Here is a 10,108-nt window from a genome sequence, read left to right as displayed (position 1 = left end):
TTCCTTATCCTTGGATTTCAGAGCGGGGCCGGTAAGATAATGCAAAGTCGGCGGGAGGATGCGGATTCGGGGAGCCAGACCCAGGCTGACGGGAGAGCTGGCTGCGAATAACGGAGAACCCAGGGCGGGGCAGAAGCTCGGGGCAGAGGCGAGGAGCACTGGGAAGTGGGGTGGCTGCAGAGACCGCCTGGTTGGAAGGTGCTCAGGTGTCACTGAGGAGCTGTGAGGCCAATGCCAGAGCGCCTCTGGGGCTCAGGGCAAACGCTGAAGGAATGGAGGGGCCACGCGTGAGACGATGCACAGCTGCCCCCTCCTGCGGATTCTGTGGTCATCGGTCGACATCAGAGATTGCAGAGGGTCCCAGGCAGCATCACGTGATGTGGGGTTTCCACCGCTCACAGCTGGGGCATTGCAGCAAAGTCCCAGAATCGCAGGTTTGAAAGCGAAGGTGACTTGGGGGGTCGTCATGTCTAGTTTTGTCCGCTCCCCGCAGCATCGTCCCTGCCACGTGGAGCTCGGCCCGGGCGAGTGATGAGGCGCCCGTGGCCACGCTCATCACCCGCTCCGTGTGGGCCGCTGCGAACCGCTACGAGCTGCTGCCCTCCCTGGACAGACCTACAAGAGACGAGCATTCGTGCTTCCTGGGTGGATGGGGGCATCCGACACCCTGTGCCTTTTCAGAATTCTGAAATCTGTGAAGACATTATCAAGAAATACAGGACATGCACATCTGTGCTGCATGACGACCCGCACGTCTTCATTTTAGTCCAAGCGCCGAGCTCCAGGCCCGCCCCCAGCGCACCGTCTGCACCGTGTTGCCCAGGTGTGGGCAACAAGGTCGGCGCCCCGCCTCGTCCTCAGGTGGAGCAAGCCCCGCCCCGCCCCTGTTTCCTCGTGAACCGTGAACCGTGGCCTCTGACCTCGCTCATCCTGCCCGTGTTCCCCTTGCGCCTTTGCCCGGGACCGAAACTGGGCTCCAGAAGGAAAAGCAAATACCTGGGGTCCTGTGACCAGGAGGAGGGAGGCGACAGCTTTTCTCGGTCTCTTGTTTTTCCAGGTACTGCAGACCAGGAAGCGAGCGTCCCTAACTTTAGAGCCGTGTGTCCATTGGCACATGTCGACCTTGACCCCACTGACCTTCAGTCTTTCACATTTGTTGCCATTAATTTATCTCTCCCATCCTATTATTATCCACGGACTTTCTGGAATTAAATGTACGTTTGAATAAATTTCTCTTAAAATTTGTCCGATTGTTTCAACCTGTCCAGATCATTAGTTCCCAAGGAGCACAGGCAATTCCTGATCCATTTTCGTATTCCTGGGACGACGCCTTGCAAATATTAAAAATTCGTCATGGAATGCATGAAAAACAGTGCCAGGGAACCACTCCTGAATCCCATTTGGTTTTCATTGACTTAGAAAAGATTTCGAAGGCCCCTTGACATTTTAAATGACCTGCTTTGTGTAACCTAAGGACAGACTTCCCCCCATGGCCCACTGGTATCACTGGTGATCAAGGGCGGGTACCTCAGCCGCCTTGTCTGTGAAACGAAGGGGTTATCTCGATGGCCTGGGAAGTTCCTTCTACTTGCAGTAATTCGCCTTCTGTGATCTGGGTCACCGTGTTCTTTAGCAGGGACAAGGCCCATGGAGAGAGCCTTCGGGGGCCGCGGGCTCCAGCGTATCTGCCAAGTCCCCCAGGGCAGGCTCTTCCTGGACAAAACCCCACATCCGCGTGTTTCTCTAACAGGCCACGAAGCCACTCCCCCTTTGTGAATGTTTCTGTGGCATTTTCGGGCCTGGATGTCAGTACTGAGAAAACAGACAGGGATGTAGTTGACCGTATAAACATTGAAATTCAAAGTTAAATAAATTCCCAGCAAAATGATACTTTGGTGATTGTTTTTTCAAAGAAAAGAAAAGAAAACATACACACATGCATCTATGATCACGCTGTGCCAGACGAGGGGCCCCAGGGAGGTCTGGGGGAGGAGAGGACTTGGGACATTAGCTCAAGGGCAGGCTTTGATGGGTAGCTCAGCCTGGAAGTCACGTTTCTGAGTTGAGGCGTGTGTGATTTAAAGCTTTGTAGGGCTCTACTCCCTAGTGGCAAGCAGAGACTCCGTGAGGCTGTCTGCAGTGTTGTCAGGAGCAGGGGACCAAATCCCTGCTGAGTAACGTTTAAAAAGCAGTTGGAGACCGAAGCCGAAGTTTCGACTGGTCGTCTCACAGACCATGCTCGTTGCACGTACCGCTTCCACGCGTGTTCCTAGGCCAGCCCGTGACGTCCCTTAGTCTCTAGGGGACTTTATAGGTTAGACTTCCTCTAACCTATAAAGGTTTTCGAGGACGTTGATATTTACGTGGTGCCTACTGTTTGCTGGGATTTACACTCGATCTCATTTAGTGTCTAAACAACTCTTGGACCTGGACATTATATGAATTGTCAGTGGAGTCGTCGGCTGTGCTCCCCTGGTTTGCCCTGAGGCTGCATCTCGGCAGGTCACCTGAGACAGTATCCTCGGCACCAGGTGAGCCTGGGGGCCGTGAACAGCTTTCTTCTGCCCCATGTGACAAAAAGTGAAGCCTTTGTCTCGCACACCCGCCACCGCAGAGGTGAGGATGGGGACAGACTGCGCTCGGGCTGTCACGGCTTCCGGGTGGACGTGCTCAGACTCAGCGACCGCGTGCACCATGTGGCCGCACAGCTGGGACGCACCTCCTCACGCAGCCCCGAGAGAAACCGCCGGCTTGGAGCGGGGAACGCAGGTGTGAAGATGTTTTAAGAAATATGTACATGGAGTATCCATGGCGGCTACCCGTCGGTGTTCGTGTGATTTCCACAGATTTTATAATACACAACATTTTATAATTTAAATTGGGTTTGTTTTCCAGAAAGAACCCAGAGCGTGTGAGGGACAAGCGGTGAGCCGTCACAAGGAGGCCGTGTGAGGTCAGGCACATCTCAGCAGTTGCCATAAGCCCCATCAGGACGAGTCTCGCCTGAGGAAAGCCATGTCTCTCTGGGAGGCCCCTGGCACCAGCCAGACGTGGGCCTGGGCGAAGGGCGGCTCTGGCCTTGTCTCCCAGGAGTGTGCCGCTGAGCCTCCCCGGTGGTCGGGAGCAAAGGCTGAAGCCATCGGATGCAGAGATGAAGCTGGAATCCGCATTTTCTGCCAGGCAAGAAGAAAAAGTGTGATTTTGTTATTACTTTTTTTTTCATCTTGTTGGGAGTGGAGGAAACCATTTTGTCTTCCTGTTTTTTTCCCCTCGGAGATTTATTTTAAGTCCCCAGTCTGCCCTGAGGCGGCGGGAACTCATAGGCATTGTGGAGCCTGCTGAGCGGGAGGTTCATTAACAAAGCCTTTCCCTTGTATTTCAATGCAGCTTTGCCAGGAAAAGTGCAGAAAGAAAAAAAAACAGCTTTCAATTCGAGGAAGAGGTGTTAAGATAAGATGGGGGCGCTGAAGACGGCTGTGACGGTTGGTTTGCTGTCACCTCGGGTCCCAGACGCTGGTTCTGCCCCGGGGCAGGACCCATTCAGCCCCCTCTCCCTGGCTGTCTAAACATCAGCTCAGGTGAGTCTGAACTTGCCTGTTTTTCTAATGGAAATTCTCCAGCCTCGAATGTGTTTAGTTTACTCGTGCTGTCCCCTCATTCTTTTTGTCAGGGTCACTGTTCAAATGCGTGACCTCAGAGGCATCACTGGCCTGGCTCCCCACAGGCCACAAGGGGCGGGTTCTCAAGAGCCCATGTCCATCAGGGACCGGGGCCACTGCCGGCGTGCAAGTACTCGCCCAGTGTTCACGGCTGTGTGCACGGGGTCCTCGGTGCCGCTGCCATCTGGGTGGCGTCCGTGGGGCCGGATCCACCTCTGTAGAGCACCTCTGCTCATCTGTTTTCCAAAATCGTGACCGCTGTGCCATGAGGGGCCTCAGCCTACAGAAAAGTACAGGATGTCGCCGTAAGAAACGTCCAAACATGTGGAGAATTTTAATGAGTTTATCTGAGTCAAAGTGATGACAATTGCCGGGAAGCAAAATCTCAATGGATTGAGAAAAGGCTCCAGAGAATTTCTGTGGCTTATTTGATACATTAGAATCAAAGGAGGAGACGTAAGGGGGTTTGCTGAGGGTAGATTAGGGGGGCGGGAGAAAGCAAGGCAGGGAAATCTCTGGGGTTGGGTAAAAAGTAAAATGGAGGGACACACTCCTTTCACGGGGGTGGGTGCAGGATAACTGATAATTAACACAGCACAGAGAGACGGTGTGCGGGGACCAGGAGGGACTCTGTGGTCTCCTGCGGTGGGCCGTGTCCTGAGGCGTCTAGAAAAGATTACTCTGAAATTTCAAGGATATCTTATCTTAGATGCAAAAAGGCAATAAACAGACTCCCTTAAGGTAAAGATTGACCTTTCTCAAGGAGGCTACAGCCCAGGATGTGACCACGACTTGCTTTTAGTTAGGAATTTTTATGTTCAGACCATCCTATGTGGTGACTTTTGGTCTCTGAGTTTGTAGGGCCCACCATGCTGGTCTCCCCTGAGCTGGTCAGATTTAGTATGTGGCCTCTTTTTCTTCTGCAGAAATTATATAAAGAACAACTGTTCACGCACCACCCGGCTTGGTCAAGCGTTAACATGTAGCCATACCTGCTTCACATTTTTCAAAAATCAGACACCACATCGCATACTCAGGCCAGGTGTGCGTCTGTCCTCAGGATCACTCTCCTTTTCCTACGTCCCTAGAGGCGACCGTCATTCTGAATGTTAACCTGTCAGCTGACCAGTTATTTCTTTTGGAAAATTTTCAGTGATTGCACAGGAGCAGTGGCTTTCACTGTCACCCCTTGTTCAGATGTGACAGGTCTTTGCTTGGGTCTGGGGCACCGCAGGTCTTCCTGCCCACTTGGCAGCTCATGGCTTCTGTTTCATGGCAGAGAAAGGTGTGGGGACTGGGCTGGGTTTCCTGCCTATGTGTCCCAAGGGGGCGGGCATTTCAATGCCCTCTAGAGAGCACGTGGCAGCTGGTGCCGGCCTGGGGAGGAGCGGGCCCTCCTTGTGTCTAAGCCGGCACCCTGGACTGCATTTGCCTTTTGTCATCCATAAAACCCTCAGCTGCATTCTTGTATCTGATTTTAGAACCAGGGTTCTTTGGTCCAGAATCATCTGTGGATTTCTGTTTTGCTTCATTCTGTTTAGTGGAAGAAGCAGATGGTAAAATGCTAGTTAACAGATGGAGAAGAAACCAGAATGACTCAGTTTATACTTTTTTTCACTTCCTTTATGTAAAAATGGTGTTCGAACAGAAAGGACAGAGCAAGCTTGTGGGAACTGAAATCCTGAGTAGTCAGACAATAATGTGAGAACACCTGCTTTCCATAAGAGAACAGTCTGACTCAGATGACCTAAAAGGCCTTGGCCATGAGATCGAGAGGCTCCTGGAGGGACAAGTGCAGAGCACTGGGGAACGAGAGAGCCCGGAGGCTAGAGATGGACAGGTGTCCCGGCTGTCAAAGCGAGGATGGAGGCCATCGAGAAGATGACAGATGAGCGAACTCGCTATCTCCTGGTGGACAGTTTTAGTCTAGATGTGAGATGTTCCAGAAATGCCTGAGAAACGAGGAACGAGCATTGACTCTCCTCAAAGGAAAAGCCGCGCCAAAGTCGCCTCATTTCCCGACTGTCACGCCTTACTAGGTGGGGGCGCTGCATGTGTCTTGTGTCCGGCATTGATCTCCCTTAACGACGCAGGGGAGAAAAAAGGGCTAGCAATAATCCCCTTGGGTAAATTCAGAGCTGGCTGAGGAAGACCGGTGCCCCGCCCCAGGCTGTGTCCTTGCATCTCTTCTCCTCAAAACTGATTATCGGTCATCTGAATAATGATGTCAATCACCAAGCACGTGAAGAGCCTTGCGTCTCAAATCATAAAGATGAGGTTACCGAATGCCTACGCTATAAGGGAGGACAATCGTGTGAGAGAAACAATGCTTTTTTTTTCTTTCTGTGTTCCTGATGGGGCTGATGACAAAAGCAATCTAACAAGGACCTGCCCGTCAACGTCAGCACACGTACCCTTCGCTTTCTCCCCAAATCCAGCTGCACTGGGGAAGATACGCACAGCTATGGGGTGAGGGCGAGGCCAGAAGCAGAGAAAGGCAATGGAAAACTAAAGCATACAATAAAATCTGAACTCGATCAAAATACAAAACCTTCTCAATTGTGAACTTATGAAACCAAGACTAGAAACGTGTAACGTCCTGTGTTTAATCTTTGTGATTATACTAAGCATAGAGCCAACAAGCTTCCTAGAGGCTGGAAAACGCCGTGGCCGGGTCGCCTCAGCCTTGTCCGACCCTGGAAAAGACCCACAAACTCCCCAGAAATCCTGGGAGATCTAGGGGACGGTTTAGGCCAAAACGACGGCAAACGGAGGGTTTCCTCGCGGCTCACTGGGTCCTCCCGGCCTGAGTGACGGCAAAGCCACCTGTGCGTGCAGGGGCGGGATGAGCCTGTGAGCGCCCAGAATGCGAGGGTGAGCTTCCCATTCCTCCTGAGTTTCTTAGAACTTGCTTAGAGCTTTTGGCAAGTACATTCAAAAAAAGGAGACTGGATGTTAAAAATATTTTGCAACACCACAGCACCCTCAAACCAAGCATATGTGCAGTGAACATTTTAACTTTTAAAACTTTTCTTAAATGTTTTACAAATCTTTTCTTAAATGTTTTACAAATCTTTGTTGAAAATGTTCACACTGATCCTGTTTTAAGTTCTTACTGACAAGACATAATCGAACAGACGCCTCATTTTACATCTCAAACGAAATGTTTTAATGAGCGTCTGGGCCTGGCCTGGCCAGCCTGTAGGTCGACAAGCCGCCTCACTCACAGAAACGCGGTGGGTTTCCAAACCCCAACGGCAAAGCCCAGCTGAAGAGCTTCAAACAACCCTTCAAACTGCTAGTGGACTTCGGGACTGCCACGCCACCCAGAAAACCAGCGAGAAGATGGGGACCCCGCTCTGGTGAAGAATTTTGATCCAATTCATGAAATATTGAAACATTTGAGAATTTTTTTCATTGCATTAAAGAAAAAAGTCAAGGCAAGCAGAGGCAAAGCGAGTGTGGGTCGGCTCAGTTCTGCTGTTTCTGGATCCTGTGCCTCCTCCCTCCCAAAGCAGCGGTGAGGTTCGGGCCTCTCCCTGCCCTCAGCGACCCTTCCCATGGGCTCCTTCTCCCGGCTGCGCCGGGACCCCGCAGGACGAGCACTTTCCAGGAGGCTGTGCTCACTGTTGTCGCAGCAACAATGGAGCAGATCTTGGAGCACCCGCCATCCGCTCGCTAATCTCTCCACACTGCTCCCCAGACACAACCAACAAACGTCCGAGGGGGACTCTGGCGCCTCCTGGGTAGATTCGCGTTTCATAAAACTTTTTGGCAGCTTTGCTTTTCCATCGCAGGAACCTGTTGCAACGGCCTCGTCCCCGGAACGCGGCCCGGGCATCCGGCTCCGGTCTGCGGCCGAACTGCAACGTTTCCTTTCACGGCGCTTTAAAACCGTTCCCCAGAAAACATCAGCGTCACAGTGTGCACGACATTCGGCTCCCTGCAAAGAATGATTTTTAAATAACAAGCACGGAGGAAAGGCTGACTTGAGACGTCTCACGGTTATAAATCATTCCGCAGCATAAATCAGTCAGTAAACTTTTGCTGCGTGCCCCCGACATGCGACGCAACCGGAACCTCGAACACACTCTGGCCGTCGCCGCCCTCCTCCCGCGAGGCACGTGGCGCAGAGCGCGGCCCGGAACCCGCGGAGAAGCCGGAACTTCCGGCGCTGCCCACGGCCCGGGCTCCGACTGCGCACGCGCAGCGTGGCTTCCGCGGCGGGTCGTCCGGACGGATGCCGGCGCCTGACCGTCTGCGGCTGCGTGGAGAGAGGGGTCACAGAGCGTGCTCTGGGGACAGATAGGTTGTGCGAATCCTTCCGCGACCTGAGTGAGAGTCATCGGCGCCGCGACGCGCTGGCCGGCTGCGGAGGGCCGTGTGGTCAGCCAGGACTCTCCCCTTCGGTTCAGGAGCTTGTCGCGTGCTGGGGAAGGTGACACAAGCGAGCGCCAGGTAGGCGACGCCTGGACAGCGTGGCACTCCTGGGACATGGAGTGTTGTGGGCGATAACGCCACACCGAGCGGGAGGGCTGCGTCAGGAGCTGACCATGGGGTAGGAGAGGCCCAGTGTCCGGGCGCCCTCCCGGGGTCGCGGGGGCTCGGGCCACCCCCGCCGGGAAAGCCGGGGGCAGCGGGGTGGGGGGCCTGCCTGGGCGCAGCTGGGGTCTCCGGGCAGAACTGACAGCGGCGTCTGGGAGGCCGCAGCCTGGCGGGAACCGGCCAGGTCAGGAAGGGCGTTTTCAGAAGCGTGGCGGTCAGTGGCTCGGAATCCTTTCCTGTTCTCGAAAGCCCTTAATAAAGCCAGGAACCAAGTTTCGATCTGGACGTCGGGCTGTTTAGGGGAGGCCTCGCTCTTCAGATAAAGCCCGCGAGGCCTGGGGAGCCCGCAGGCCAGGGCCGGCCGGGGTGTCAGGGCGGAGGGGACATACCTGAGTTGGTGCGGGAGGTAGGGCGGTGCTTGGGGGCAGGAGGGCGTTTCTGGGGAGGGACTGACCGGAGTCCAGGCCTGGAGACTGGATGGACTGGGATGGACTGGGATGGCCAGGGCTGCTGGGGAGAAAGGAGACTGGCAAAGCTTGGGCCGCTTTAATGGTGGGGGCAGGTGACTCAGTTTGGCCCATAAAGTCAAATCGGATTCTGGAAATTCTTGGATACGTGGGTGGGTAGTTGTTTTTTTAATCGGTACATGACAAGGAGCCATTTGAAAATCTAAAATGGCCTGAAGCCAGGGCTGTCAGTTACAGAGCTGCTGTGCTCGCCCAGGGTGGGTTACAGGAACCCAAACTGACAGTAATGGAGAGTGAGCAGATAATGGGGGGAAGAGCTGGTAAGACCCCAGGACTGAGGAGGGGAATGAGGGGCAGCACGCGGATAACGCTCACCACGCATCTGCCGCTGCAGACTCGTGGGCACCGTTGGGTGAACCCAACCGTGAACGCGCCGTCAGCCGTGCGTTCTGTGGCTGAGGACACTGAAGCCCAGAGGGTTTGGGTGCCTGCGTCCCCAGGGCTAATGGTTCCGGAGCCAAGGTCGCTCTGCTCTCTGTGTGCCCTTCACCACCACATGACACCTCCTCCAGGGGAGCTCCGTGGACCCCGGCTCAGGGAGAGCTGCGGAAAGCCAGAGCGGGGAAATGCTTCAGAGAGGGAAAATCGATTACTTCCTGCTTGCGTCGGTTTGAAGTTTAGTCGAAATATCTTCCTGTTGGAGTGACAGGTGGGTGCTGTCTCAGAACTGGAGGGGGACCGGGCATCACGCACGGGGAGGAGGGTGGCTCCCTGTGGGGGCGGGGGCTTGGGTGGCGGATCCGACTTCTTTAGCTCACGTTGAGTTTTGCCCCGTGTTGGGGAGCTGGTCCCATGGGTGCAACCTTGTGGTGGTTACGGGGCCTCGGGCTCCTCGTCTTCAGCAGGGGGCCTGGTTGCAGGTCTGACTGTGCTCCCCGAAGCCAGCACTGTGGGACCCCTTAGGGGCTGCGGGGCGCCCACAGGACTCCTGCTTTCCCTCCCTCTCGTCAGCCAGCCCTCCAGCCACCACGTTCAGACTGCTTTTGTGGGTTTTACTTACTTATGTTGGGGGAAGGTTTTATTTGAGTGTAGGACTCCTTGCAATCATCTTTGTCTGTATTTGAAATGAATCATTCCGGACGTTTCCCAGGGACCCTTCCCAGTCTGGTAGCCTGTGAGTCCGTGCCAGCCATCTCCTCCTGAGCAGGAAGCGCCAGGTCAGCAGGGGACAGCGTGCAGGGACGGTCCTCCAGAGCTTCTTGCAGACGAGCAGCACCACAGCCCCGAGGGCCTGTGGCAGGCGAGGATCTGGGTACCATATCGGAGGCCCAGGGCCATGGACTTGTTTCCTCAGCACACCGGGTCAGAAAGGCAGCGTCCCACTGAGATGCGAGCCCGCCGTAAGGGAGGACGGACGCCGTGTGCAGTTTTGTCCCC

General features: G+C 54.5%; 1 long non-coding RNA gene across 2 annotated transcripts in view; it reads left to right on the top strand.

Annotated features, from left to right (window-relative positions):
- Positions 1–8,730: 8,730 nt before the first annotated feature.
- The window catches only part of LOC111730416, a 13,744-nt gene continuing 12,366 nt past the window's right edge, over positions 8,731–10,108 (top strand). The window contains exons 1-2 of one of the 2 annotated variants that reach the window (XR_002776671.1): positions 8,731–8,991; positions 9,244–9,380. This is a non-coding gene — a long non-coding RNA (uncharacterized LOC111730416). The remainder of the gene's footprint in view (positions 8,992–9,243; positions 9,381–10,108) is intronic. The other variant, XR_002776672.1, reaches the window with a different exon arrangement.

The sequence above is a fragment of the Pteropus vampyrus genome, unplaced genomic scaffold, assembly GCF_000151845.1.
Source record: "Pteropus vampyrus isolate Shadow unplaced genomic scaffold, Pvam_2.0 Scaffold312, whole genome shotgun sequence".
NCBI lineage: Eukaryota > Metazoa > Chordata > Mammalia > Chiroptera > Pteropodidae > Pteropus > Pteropus vampyrus.
Note: the sequence above shows the minus strand (reverse complement) of the source record. Positions and strands in the feature narration are given on the sequence as shown.